This window comes from Etheostoma spectabile, chromosome 22, assembly GCF_008692095.1.
Source record: "Etheostoma spectabile isolate EspeVRDwgs_2016 chromosome 22, UIUC_Espe_1.0, whole genome shotgun sequence".
Lineage (NCBI taxonomy): Eukaryota > Metazoa > Chordata > Actinopteri > Perciformes > Percidae > Etheostoma > Etheostoma spectabile.
In genome coordinates, this window is record NC_045754.1 from 15,425,693 (window position 1) to 15,440,478 (window position 14,786).

General features: G+C 38.7%; 1 protein-coding gene and 1 long non-coding RNA gene across 3 annotated transcripts in view; both read right to left on the reverse strand.

Annotated features, from left to right (window-relative positions):
* Positions 1 to 7,694, reverse strand: part of LOC116671977 (uncharacterized) — a 9,618-nt gene extending 1,924 nt beyond the window's left edge. The window contains exons 1-2 of the long non-coding RNA XR_004327432.1: positions 7,683 to 7,694; positions 2,678 to 2,681 (exon numbers count right to left, since the gene is read on the reverse strand). This is a non-coding gene — a long non-coding RNA (uncharacterized LOC116671977). The remainder of the gene's footprint in view (positions 1 to 2,677; positions 2,682 to 7,682) is intronic.
* Positions 1 to 14,786, reverse strand: part of cntnap2a (contactin associated protein 2a) — a 351,650-nt gene that overhangs the window by 78,858 nt on the left and 258,006 nt on the right. The gene's annotated exons all lie outside the window — the stretch shown is intronic.

Here is a 14,786-nt window from a genome sequence, read left to right on the forward strand (position 1 = left end):
GATACTAGAAATAAAATTGAATTGAATTTGAATTGAATAGAACAAAAACCTGGTAGTCTCTAACTGGTCTCGCATGTAGTCAGTTGATGAAAGACATCAACTGACTGCTAAAAAGTGAGTAAATGGATAAATAATACACTACAGCCCTTATTACAAACACATCACATCACAGTTTCAGTTAAGCTTAAAGACCAAATAAGCTTTAAACTGAACCACACACTCAAAACATACAAGCCAAAAAAATCCTAAAACCCTGGTCATAAATTGACTTTCCAACACACACACTAACTCTGACCCCATTTAGTAAAACAGACCTTGCTCCAAAGAGCAAAGGACGTGAGCTGAAAGGGACAGCATTCTTCATCAATGATCAATTTTGCAGAGAAACAAACAACGGAAGATACTGTATCCGAGTCTTGCGCACAAACACGCACCCACCCATCCACCCACCCACACTCACCCGTATTTCTATGTACAGTATTTCTTCTTGTTTTGATTTATCTTGTTTTATTTATATTCCTAGTCTATGTCTATGTATCTGTGTCACTATCTCTGTTGTAATTCCCTTTGCATGAATACTATTTATATAAACAACTTAAAAACATACAAGCACGCCCACAACAAAAGTTGAAATTTCACACATAACAGAAACAAGTCTCTATAGTGTCCATCAATTATCAAAAAAGCTCTTGCCGCATTTTGACTTTGTATTACACATGAAGGGGATGTGCATCCTGCTGACAACTCTGTGCTATGTTTGTCATTGCAACAGTTTGTTGTCAGAAGCATGATGGATTTCAGGCTTTTATCTTTAAAGACCTTTTTTCCTTAAGTTCTGACTTGCTTAACTTCTTCTTTTATCACTATTATGGTCCAGCTGTGCTGCTACCCAAACCACTGCTACTACGGTTTACATTTACGTTTTCTTTTTTTCCGTATTCTCACATTGCATGATCAAACACTACACCCATCAAGTTGCATCCTGGGTAAAATGTATTTAAGTGACGAAAGAAAACCGTGGAAGAACGATGATAAAAGAGATGTCAACATTCATCAAAAAGAGCTGTGAACATTCATCAAAAAGAGCTGTGCTTGTTGATCCGTTTCTGTATGTCTGAATGAGAATCATCAACTTTCAAAATATTCTGGCCTTGAAAGTCTCAAGTATACAGCATAGTCTTGCCGATTGCTCGCAAAGCATATTAGGATTTAAGGAATTAATCATTGTATTAGCTTTGAGGATGTAGTGCAAGCATTTATTACAGTCTAAGATGATGAGACCACATTGTTCAAAGAAGAAAAAGAATAACCTCTGACACTCTTCTCTCATCCAGACTGCTACATTCTTTTCCCTGCTCTTTGGTTGCAGGCGATCTGCAGGTGAACAAGTTGACCTCAGCGGACCAGACACTAACCTTCTGGGCTTCTCCCTGAGCACACAAAGACAGGCAACCTTCTTTATCTCATTCTTCCCCTCTTACACACTCAGTCTCTGTTTTCAGCTTGGTCTGCTCACTCTGCTGCTTTCTCCCCCTTTGGTATTCCCGTCTCCCCTTCTCTCCGTTCCCTTTCCCCTCCTCTCCCTCACTGCCCCGCTGTCTCCATCTTAGCTTGAGTTATTGATTTTTGTAAAGGTTGTCTGCGGCTTCCTTTCTCTTTTCTCTCACTCTAACACCCACTTCTTTCCTCTTCGTCTTTTCTATCTTTCATCCTCATCTCCTTCCCCGAGTCTACTACTCACTTTTATTAAAATTCACTTTTTGTTTATTTCAGTTGCTCTATTTCTTCCATTGTCTCTCTCTGGTAAGCTAAACTTAAGGCTAAAACTTCGAGAGTCCATACATGTACATGGTTTTTTTGTCCTCCCACTTCTACCTTGACATGGCCTGGAAAGAGTATTTTTGTGTCAGTTTACAACACTGAACAGAGTATATACCCTTTGTCTTTCTGAAATATCCTATAGCAAATACACATAGCACATAGATTTACTCAAACATGTCTGCTTCGAGAGGATGCGTCAAAAAGAGAACAATCCCTGAAGAAAACATTGCATTATCTTTAAAGATTGTTCTTGCAAGAGCAGCAAATAAATTAAACATAAAAAAAAAGAATGTTCAAAACAAACAAAGCAAGCATTGCGTGCGTGTAAGCATCTGGTAAATTAGTTCCAACTTCATAAAATAAGTTCTGTCCCTTAAGGCAGGTTTTACGATATAATGTAGAAATGTGTCGAGTGCATCTAAAGAGATGAGACTGCTAAGGATAAGGCTCATCCATTCTTACAAATAGAGTAGAGCTTATTTTTTTATGACATATGTAAAATCTGTCAACAATCTATCACAATTTATTTTCTAAATAATGCATGTACAAAAAAACAGATGTGACTGGAACATGACAATGGAAATAAATAACTTATTAAACCTCCGTCAGGTTAGGATCATATTTTATATCTAGAATACTCAGTGCCCTGATGTAAAGGCACTCAGCACGATTTGTTATGGTGATTTGTGGTCGTTGTCCACACGGTCCACATATGTGACCTCATATACATTTACCTTTTTACCATTTTACCTTTTACCATTTTATGTCTCTCTGAACATGAACATGGACTCTAACAACCACAGTAACTCATGTGCACAAACTTACTTCAGAGGTTCCCCTACAGATCTTGGAAGACCTTGCTGCATAAATCTGTAAAGTAAGGAGGAACAACTGATACTGCTGAAACTGTAAAGATACAGAGTTCCTATTAATGCCACCCATATACAGTATATGCAGACAGGTAAGTTGCCCATGAATATTTATTAGTTCATGGGCATAGTGAATGGATTGAGTAAAAGTTTTAATAAGATTATCCTATCTACATCATGGTAATTAGGCAACAGAAGAGCCTTTTTAAAGGTAAGTTCATATTCTTATGCCACAGAAAACCCTCACAAACACTTCAGATTGCTCTGTGATAAGGCCTACTGTAACTCAAACCGCTGAATGCACAACACCAGATTGTTGAATATTGTCGCTCGCGTAAATCGGTGTCAATGCCACTAATTCCACGGTAAATGAACACAGAGGAAAGTAATCCCACGTTTAGTGAGAAACTTAGCACTACTCAACAGCCATACTGTTAACTTGCTGAATGCTGAAAAGGACAACTTCTGTGTTACAATTTAATCATCTCTATCTTATCTCTTCTTAAAAAATGTCTGTGAAGGCTTTTGAAAATGTTTGATGTATTTTCTTATTTATAATGTTTTAGCAATGCACGATATTGGATTTTGGCCGATATTTGATACGGCGATAGTATTATATTAATTTGGGCCAGTGCCGATACTGTATATATCCACATCTTTTTCATCTCATTTGTTGTAGATACATACATTAAACAAGAAGAACATGTGATCCTAATGTAGACAGACATTCAAATAAGTTGATTATTTTATTGTGTGAGAATAAATTATACGCCAGTGCCACATTTTATTTGAGTAAAGCGGTAAGAACCAAGCTCCATATGGGTTCTGAGCTGCAAAGTTGAAGTAACAGTGGTAGTTTCAGGCTTCTTTCATAATTTGTAGCAAGTGGATAACTTAATGAAAGTCCAATTTAACTAACTTCTGTAAAAAAGTTTGAATCACAGAAATTATATGCTCCTGTTATCTAAAAGATTTTCAGTGCCGTGGTGGTTCAATATTTAAATGATTTTGACAATGTGGATGATGTCGTCATATGGTCGGCTCAGTTGTGCTCAATCAATATTAGTCAAAAAATGACTAATATCTGCTGGTACCAATATGATTGTTGACATATCGTGCATCCCTAGTTTGTATTTGTGTATTTATGTATTTTTTAGTATCCATTTTATTGTCCTTACTTCCTCTATGCTCTTGTCCTTTGGCCTTATTCTGTTTTTTCTGCATTGTCAGGTTTTCTTTTCTTTTGTAAAGCACTTTTTTCAATTTATTTGAGGTGGGTAAGGTAATAGGACAATAAAGGCATATTAAGTTGAAATCCTACCTTGAAAAAAACATTCTATTAACAGAAATGCTTCACACAAAACATTAAGGCACTATATTGTCAAATATATTGCATAAATAATGCAGCATTATATCTATAGGTGTGCATGATGAATTTAGATTAAAAACCTGAAACATTTTGTAACAAATTGCCAATTTATTTTCAGAAGTGCAGGATTTTACTTTAGCAGTATACTAAATGTTGCTCACCTGCCCATCATTCTCTAATAATCTGTCCATGATGTCCCAGGGCACATGATGACCATATTAGTAATGAGGACGTGGCTGACAGGCGAGGCTGCACCTGGCTTCTGGATGCTCATTACAGCATCCTAATAATGTTCAATAATTAGGAAACTTCTCAGCTTTCTATCCAATCTGTCTATTTGGTTGCTATGTTGGCTGGGGGGCAGCACAAGTGCTTTGGTTTGGTTTGACAGCTCGGATACACACAGTGTCTGAAAGACCTGTGGAGCATGCATTGGATGTGCTGGTAGAAATTTCTGCAGGGGTTTACGTGAGGACAGATACAGGATGATAATAGGATAAGAGAAAGAGTGGGTTAGTGGGAGTTAGTGGGAGTGGAAAGTTTTAAAACTTAGTTGTGTCTGAATGTAATACTGCGCACATGTGTTTTCCTGTTTTACTAAGCTGTATTTTCCTTTCGTCATGCTGACTGGCCTGGGATCAACTTCTACAAATGATGAAACTCTGTCTGTGTGTGTAGTATATACTATGTAAAAGCCCAGCATCAGCTAAAGTTGGTATGTTTGTGTTTTTTAATGGGAGCCCAAAAAGTTTCAAAGTCCAGAGCTCTAATTAGCGTTTGGAACTTTTCAAGCTAGGTGATGAATTTTTTTTGTAGTTTATGCAAAAGTGATCGGCGGTGAAGTTTCAAAGACTATAGACACCATTGGAGGCGCTCTTCACGTATACTCTTGTGCGAGCCGATGAGCGCCAGAAGCGCTGGAATTCATTTAATTATGAGATTGTACCAGTTTGTTTTTTAAATTGATCATAAATATGAAAACTATAAACAAAACATAATTAATTAGATCCACAAACTGTGTGTGCTTTTGAGACTTTATTTGCAATGAAGATAGACACCACTGCATAAAGTTTGGGTGAAACACACCAACAACCATTAGTTATTTTTGTATGCGAGGGAAGACAAATGTGTGCAGTATTAACTGAACACCATACATGGTGGTTGATTGTCTAAGTATAAATAGAGTCTGTACTTACTTGTAAAAGTAAATCCTATTATGAGCTTTTATTAACTTTTATAAAATCACTGGAAAGTACTGTAGCAGATAGGTAATGCATTAGGTGCTTTGAGTGTAGGATAAGTGTGTGTGTGTCTGGTGCTATGCCAGTTAATGAGGGCCAGAATGATTGAGTCAAAGTGGAAGTTTGCAGGTACGGTCTCACTGCAGAAGAGAGCAAGTGATGGATACACTTCAATCAATTCAAGACAGGCCTTCATCATTTGTTGGAGCTGTCAGACAGTTATCAGGGCTCACTGTAGGCAGCTGGAGAGGAGGCCTCGTCCATAATTGAAAATTGAGTTTAGAAATGTCACATGTATCCGTCCATCTACATTTCAAGCTGGGAAATCCCCAAAGGCACACAGCATGTAGAGAGACCTGACAGTACTTATCAATCTAAACCTCAACATTTTAGTCAATAGAGACAATCGCCAGCAGCGGCTTAGTTCATTTTTAACAAGGGGCATGTTCGGCAGCTTCTTTTTGAGAATTATGCCGGCGGCAGTACTTATGTTTATATGATTCTATATGATGAAAGAAACGCTTGTGTTTTTCTGTTTTTACTTACGTGTTTATGACCTAAAAGTTTACAGACAGATGGTTCATTTTATCTGGAGATGCTACCATTTGTGTTTTATGTAAAGCTGGTGCACCAATTTTCGGGCCCTGCAATTATTCTTTGATTGTAATTTTTGAAAATAAAAACAGATGCTTTAACCTTTAAATCCCCAGCCGACTAACCTTTATACTCTTTTGCTGCAAGACAAGCTGCCAATTTCACAGACCAAGATTGAGCTTTATCAAAAGGAAAAAAATGTGAGTAGGTCTAGGGCTTATCCTTTGACTTTCCCAAGTTTTTTTTTCAAAATCCGCAGTGAAGTTGTTTTCTAGTGTATGCGTTCACCTTAGAGTATCTACATCCAAGGTCTAAATCCTCAGCGGCGGTTTCTAAGTGAGGAAAATAGAAGCTAATCTATTCTGGTGTAATCATGCTTTGACTTGGCTAATGGAGGCAGCATGCCCCAGGGCAAGATGTAATCAGGAAGACAGTTAATAAAATGAATAAGACCACTTTACTGATCTTACTAATGTCCCTGACCTTCCCTGGGGGACGCCATTTAGATACATGCAAGCTCACACTTATATGCCCTAACGCACATGTCCATCAGATGTAGAGTGACCATACGAATAGTGTGATTAATGTAAACATACGTGTAACAAGGAGACAGCATTTGCAAACATTAATTCCACAACATTATTATTATCCCATGATCCTTCCAAACCCTCTACCTCATTATCTCTTCACTAAATCGCCTCTTTAAGTAGGGGTGGATAAAAGGACCGATGAACCACTTGCCCACACCTCACAAAAACTTTCAAACAAGTTCAGAGAGAGTGTCAAGTCATTGACTATTTCTATATGTGGTTGGTTTACAGCTGGAGGGGGATCGTGTCTACCCGGGGTCACACATATCAACTCCAGGGAGTAGAGTCACAACTCCACACACAGCTGTCAGTCAAACACTGTAATGACTGACAGGGAAAACTTAAATGTCACTTTGTAGTGGGCTATATTTACATGAATAACATGTTGAGCGTAGAAGTCATGGAAAGGATCTACATATAGGTAGAGGTGTGTACGAATGAAAATCACAACATGTCAAAAAATTGTCAGTTTATCCCTGGTGGAAGTTAGAATTAGCTAAGGCTGTCTTGACTGCAGTATATGCACTTAGTGCCTGGCAGTTCAGCGCTAAGCCTACACACCCTTGTAAGAGTCTAATTAATTTAGTTCTCACTGTTTCTTTTATTAGTATTACACACTACCTAACACACCGCATTATATCTTGTTATGTCTTCTCGTGCATTTTGTGGGTGTGATCGAGTGACTTGTAGAAGGTGGTCTATGGCTCAAACTTCATCCTAAATAACATGATAATAACACATGTAACACTAAACACAAACATTGGAGAAAAATCCTCAAGTTTCTGAATTCTCTAAGGCAGATGTGCACACAATTTGTTTCAAATGTTGCTGAATTTGAGGGGTGTTGAATAAAAAAAAATCTGCTCTTTCAAGTTTATTAACTGGTCTTGTATGCCGACATGATGTAACACTGTATAAAAAAAGCAATATTACTGTATACATATTTTGTAAGTAGAAAATGATGCAATGCACTTACTTGCTTCAACAAAGTGCTTCCACAGTGGTTTTAAAAATGTGTGTGCTACTTATACATATGTTCTGTTATTATACAGTCTCTATTAAAAATATACTATAATATTAACATAATTACATTGTTTCCTGTAAACATATTCTACAGCTGATAGGTATTATGAAAGGACATTTATGACATACAGCGCTGTCCCAGTGCCCATAATGCTGAACCTCAATACCCGTTCACTCTCCAATCTTGGTTTTATGATATTAGCAATTTAGCACAGCCTTGGTGGGATGTACTTCAGCTACTTGGTGGATTACAGCAATGCATCAAGGTGCTTGCAGCAAAATGAAAATGTAATTCTCTGAGCACTTGCGGGAAATACAAGACGAGGCGTCGGGAATGATCGCTTGTTGGAACATGATCACTGGCTGCTATGGGGAAGTTGTTCCAAAGCTCTGACATTCCCAAATGGCAGAGCCCCTGTCATAATTCCTGGAGGTCATTCCAGGGATATCATTCCCAGGAAGATCATGGCTGATGAGTGTGTAAAGGGGTCTCCTTGCAGTGTGGAAGCAACCTCCACAGTACAATATCACCCTCTGACATATTTTAATCAAGGCGTACATGCATGAATGCATGTACAGAGACACAGTCAAATTAATACAGTAATGAGATGGACACCGGGGAAATATAGCTGAAAGTGATAGACTAAAACATTATTGACATTCTAAAAGATTATTGACAGTGTCATAGGTCTATAAAAGGTGGTGGTAATGGAGAACAAAGGTAGCATTTCTGAAAAAATAATTAGCTGCGTGGGTTGTCCATGAATCAGCCTTATAGAGTGAGTAACTGATATCATGAACCTTCAGAGGTAAACAAAATGTTGTTTAAGATTAGTTATGATTAATTAGTTAACCATTAAGATTCATTATTACTGGAAAAAAAACAAGTCATGGTTACCTGCAGTATGCAGCCTAATCTGAGGAAAATGCCTCCCACACCGTCGCATTCAATCACTTACAGTATTTCCTTTCTATAGTGTGGAATGACATACTTATGTGTGAAATTTTTAACAGACCATTATCTTCTGCACTGTATCATAACAAACTGCATGAAATGCTTCACTTAACATCATTTTATGTTGCCTTATAATTGAATTCCCATCATTACATCCACCTGAACATTAGAGAGTACATCAGAGCTTTTTACAGAAACAAACGTCTTCGCTTGATAAATAAGCATTACTGTCTGCCGGCTTAGTCTGGGTGATAAAGGCAGGCATTGGTGGGAAATGCCAATAACAGCTATTGTTTAATTGTATTTAAAAGCATTGATTTACTAAATGTATAATTTCAAGATATATATTATATTCCTATAAGGACAGAAGTATGGTAGTGATTTCAGTACTAGTTATATAATACTCCAACAGTAATTAATAATACCTAATTGTTTGCACCCGCTGTTATGTGTGTACCTTATAACTTTATCCAATGTATTTATTTATTTAAAATATAAAATAGTAACTTATTTTCTGTTGTAGCTAAACATACGTAGGTTCGTAGTATTTTCACATATGTACAATGGGCTTTTGATTTGCATAGAAGCATATCCCAACAGCTTTTATGATGGTTTATTTTGCAAACTTCCACATCCTCTCTCTCTCTCTCTCTCTCTCTCTCTCTCTCTCTCTCTCTTTCTCTCTCACTCTCTAGCTCCAAACAAAGGACTAATTGGCTGGCACATGTTGTGATGCACTAGTCAAACTTGAACGCTGCAGCAAGCTATTCATAAGACGGCATCATAACTGCCACTTACTGTAAAGTGATGGAAAAATAACAGTGGCTTGGTAACAGGAGATTTTGTTATCACCTGAGAGAAAGGAGAGCGCTGAGATGTTACCACAAGTTTATTGCTATGACAGAAGTCATGGTGCTTATGCCAGTATACATAAAACACAGACTTAAACACACTCAGCGTGCAGTGGAATGATATAAATATGAATTTACATACACCAGACAGAACAGTGGCAAGCAAAGGTGATGGACTGTCATGACTTTAATGATTGTTGGCAGTAAAAAGTAAACAGAAATCATATCAGGGAGCAAGGGAGAGAGTGAGAAAGAGAGCACACAGTAATTGGACTGAAGGGTGAGATAAGAAAAGAGAAAGACTTCACAATACAATCACAGTGGAGGCGTCTGGGAGCTGAATACGGCACATTCGTTAACAAGGCATGGCTACACACAACTGATGCTCCTTGTTTTTCTTCTCCCACTGAATTCTCACTATATTTCCACACTATGGCAACTTCTCTTATGTAACCTCCACACCAGAAAGGCCCCATAAATTTGGCTGTATTGAGCTGACAGTACATGAGAACCAATTCAGAAAGGAGAGGTAGAAAAGTAAGAGTTCTTCTCCTTCTCCCTCTTAAACTCTATATTTTTCTTTTCTCATTGTTTCTCTCTCTGGTTGTTCGCCAGGAAGCAGAGTACTAGAGAGAAAGGCTTATGTACCACAACGGAAAACACCAACTCCACTTCGCTTCTCTCTTTCCCTCATAGACTTGCTTTGTCTTGAGCAGTTCCTTCTCTTCTTTCTGTACCTCCCTATCTGATTACATGTGTTTTATGTCTTACTCTTTGTCTTTTTCTTTACAGCACTGTATTTTTTTTAGTTCTCTCTCTTCCACCTCTGTTCTGTTCTCTCTTCCTCTGCAGTTCATCCGACAGTATGGAACTTGACCTCTCACTCTGGCTGATATCCCTGTAATCTTTGTTGTCTTTGTAAGCGAACACATACACATGCGGGCACGGGCACGCACACACACACTCCTGCACGAATCCCAAACACCATTTCCAACTGCTCTGGAGCTGCAGGAAGACAGGGGCTTATTGAGATGAAGCATGGGGCCTTGGGGGTGACAACATGGGCATGATTGCCTGCTCTGCCAGCCTCCTCTTCCCTGAAACTGGACAGAAACTAAACCCTACCAGCGACCACAGCTAACCACCAAGGGAAAGAGAAAGAGAGAGCAGTATTTCCATTTTGCAATTCATCACCACCCTCTAACGGCAAACTGTGCGGTTAAGCTATCGCTCCCTAGAAGAAAAATAGTGATTTTTCAATCAAACTGTCTGGAAAAGTAAGGAGCTGGTCATCCCAACTTCTATCATTCCTGCAGGATGGCTTAAAATAATCTTTTTTTTAAACATTATTTTTGGGGAGTTTTAGGCCTTTATTTCCAGAAGGACAGATGAAGACATGAAAGGGAAGAGAGAGAAGGGGAATGATATACAGCAAAGCACTGCAGGTCAGAGTCAAACCCGCAGCTGTTGCGTCGAGGAGACAGGACCTCTATATGTGTGCGCCTGCTCTACCAACTGAACTAACCCGAACTTGGCACTTAGCCAGCTGTTTGTTATCCACATCTGATCTAATGTCTAATCCATGTGTGAATGTGTTTATACACAAACACATATTCTCATATATAAATGTGAGTTACACATTACAGGAACAAGATCCATCATCATCATTAACTTTATAAAAGGCGACAGTGTAATTTTTAGAAAGAAGAACACAGAACAAAACACAAACATTTTCCACAAAAAGAATTTAGTAATTTTTATTAGTAATTAGTATAATCAGTAAATTTCATCTTTTTCCAGTAAAAAAAGACATGCCCCATTAGGCCTATTAGTGTTTTTTTCAACCCACTAATACAGTGCCAAGATGCATCTTCTATAGCTTTGTCAAAATTGGTCCATTGCAGTGGCAATTTTAGCAGTGCCAAGTTAGAAAAGGATTCCTTTCACTCAGTGTTGTCTGAAATATCACCTGCGATTCTGCTGGACGAGGGCCATCTGATGTGTGACACAAGAGGAGCTAAGCACATGAAAAGTAAATCTAGATGTAAGGATTTAATTTGCACAGCTTTAGCTCCTCAATCGGACTTTTTCACAAAGATGAAAATACATACAGAAAGAGACAGAGAGATAGAGAGCAGAGAAAAGGGAGAAGAGAGACACGCAATGACACAAAGACGGGCGGGTGGAAATCGGAACATTTCGAGGCGCAGATACAGGAAGGCTGAACAACAAAGCAAATACCACTGTTGGTGTTCGCAATAGTCATGCTACGTTATGTGATCCTGTTAGCTTGCCTGAGTTATTGTACTGGAAGCATTGTGGGGCCGCAAGCACTGAGGAGGCAGTAGGCTTCTTAGAGCCACAGGGATAGAAAGCTAAATGACAGATGATACACAGATTTAAACACCACAGGATGGCCCAAGGCAAGATGGGAGCCACAGACAAGTACCCTTACATGGTAACACAGACACTGTCAGTGCATACTCAAACAGATAAACTCTGAGGGACTCATATAGTAGGCATACATGCACACTAGGCCTGCAAAGAATTGGAAAAATCTTGCATTGCGATGTGAAAAAAGAAAAAGTAATTTTTAAAAGATGACATAAATAGCTCAATTTGGAAACAATAAATCATTCTCGACTACTGCTGTGATTTTGTAGGGGAGTGCATCTACATAGAAGAAAAAAATGAAAAAGAATCTTTTCTAATGCAAACCATTCTTTGTTGAACTTTAATACTTTACAAACACCAATGCAAGTAAGCGCTGTGACTAACGTTACTCTTCTGAAGTGGTTTTGGAGGGAAATTAGGTAGAAATATGTTGGTTAACTAGCATGACACCATTGTATTCATATAATACTATCAATCCAGGCTAACGTGAATGACAGTGACTGCATGTTGCTTCCTCTAAATTTTAGGTTGTGGTCAACTAGCAGGGCCAGCTCGCTAGTTTGATAAATTGATCAGACCTGCAGACGCGCAGTAGCAACAAACTCTGTGTATCCAAGAAGAGTTCAATACGTGTAAATGACGTTAGATCAGACACAGACTTCTGTAGTAGATTAGTGTTACGTTTCCAGTGTCGTGGCTCTGAACCATAATGTTAGTTTCTTTAGGCTAACTATATTAGCTTTAGCCTGGCTGGTAGCAGCTCTCTGCGGAGGATGAATGAATGCCCAGCAGACGTTGTGATTATGTTGCATTAATCAGCTGATTTATTTTGTATTTGCTGCAAACATAAAACACTGACTACTGTAGCTTCACTGACTACCCATTGAAAACTATGAGCATCACTGTGTCAGTGGCAGCTGCGGCCTACGGTACTTTTCTACACACTGAGAGCCTCACTTCCCATGACAAAACCCCCCGTCAGACTTGACGTGACATTGCATACACACGTTACCTACATGGCTACCTGTGTTAAAGGGGAAGGGTCGGCCGGTAATAATCATGTAAAAGGAGAGTGGTGGAAGTTTACTTTTCTATCAAGCAGCAACGTCCTGCATGCGCACATCGCGTTGTTGAGGCTAAAACACAATATCATTCAGCCCTAATGCACACACACACACACACACACACACACACACACACACACACACACACACACACACACACACAGCGCGTGCTGAGGTTGCTTCCTTTGAAATCTGCATTTCAAGAACAAATGAATGTTAAAAGTGGGCTGACAAGGTTGCACCATTTTAAGGCTCCTCCATGTGTGGCCCTTATTTTTTCCAACTTTGGAGGACAACAGCCAGTGTATCCTTTCTGTGCCTTGGTTTCTGAACCCAGACGTTGACGAGGACTGTTCAAATTCATCATTATTAATCTCAATGACATACTCACAGCATAGCTATGGTGAATCTGCATCTAGTGAAGAGGTGCAGGTTCATCCTACTAGTTTGAGTCCTCTGAAACCCAGGCCATCGAAACAGAATGTCCTTTGAAAGAGCTGTTAACATCCCAGCTACATTTGCACGCACAGAGGTGCCTCGATGTCGTGCTGTGAATCTAATCTCAGTTTACAGCCCACCACATGGCATGAGTCTTCCAGTGCACCCTGAAAATGGATTATGATAATTTTATAACTGCCTTGGAAGAAGCAGTCGGGCGGAGTTGTGTGAAAACAGCAGCCTCCCAGTAACCTGCAGAGGTGCACAGCAGGAGGCATTAGTGGAGAGATCCACTAACACATACCTCTGTGGAACCTTTCATGTTCCTCTTCTCTGTGTTTCTTTGTTGTGCATTTTATTTAATATATATTCTTCCTTATTGAGCTCCATTCTCACCATCAGCTCAGAATATATCTGCTATATATCTGAGTACATTGCTGGTTTGATTTATTCTAATTTTAATGTGTGAAATGTGTTTTATGAGGATTAAAGGGTTTGGGGGCCGGGGGGGATACTGTATATTGTTAATCAGCGTTTTTTTGCCGGTTGGAAAATTTTAACATTTCGCCTAACCATAATACGCACACAGCCGCGGCACCTTTTGAAAGGGGTGAAAGCTTTGTGACAACATCCAGTCCTGTTGTGGCGCCCATTTGACAAGGACAATAAAAACCCATGGCTTCACATTGAGGCAGAACGGATGGAGAGCGACATGGCGTCTCAGAGTCTCCGGCTGTAATATCTCACAGAGAGTTGTGATGGTGTCCTATTTTCCACTTGAAAAGGCACGAAAACTGACCATGTATCAAACAATACACTCTCAGTGAGAATTTGAAGGTCCCTACTCAAATTACAATAAAACTAATATATGAAAGAAAATAAAGAAAATAAACACAGCACCATTTTCCTCTGCAGCTGTGAAAAGGTGCGTGTGTGTAAAGAAAGCAAGCCAATAGTAAGGCTATGAGACACAGATAATGAGACAGAAAGGTAAAGAGAAACGTTAAGAGGTGAAATAAATGAAAAAAAAATTCTCATTTGTGTTATATAATTATAGGTTAGGCATAATTGGATAGCACGATGTTTATGAGTGATTGGAATACTGATACTTAACTTTTGCAATTCAATGAAGTGCAACAAAAAACCTCTATCTTATTATTTGCAAATTAGGCAGATAGAAGTGGTATCCATTTTCCCATCTAACACTTTGCCAAAAAGGGTATTTGAAAAAATGTCAAACTGTTGCTTTAAAGTCACTGGATTTGTTGGTGACGATATATTGATTAATGTGAATTCCTGATTATTTAGGCACTGCAGCAACAACCAGAAGTGTCAAGTAATGAAGTACAAATACTTTGTTTCCTTACTTAAGTAGAAATTTTGGGTATCTATATGTTACTGGACTAATTATTACTGGAGTAATCATTACTGGAGCAGACATTTTACTGTGACTCCTTACTTTTTCACGCAATTATCTGTACTTTATACTCCATACATTTTAAAAATTGTTACTCCTATTTCAGTTTGGCTTGTTTTAATTCCAGCTTGCATTACTCAAAAAAACACAACCCCCCCCC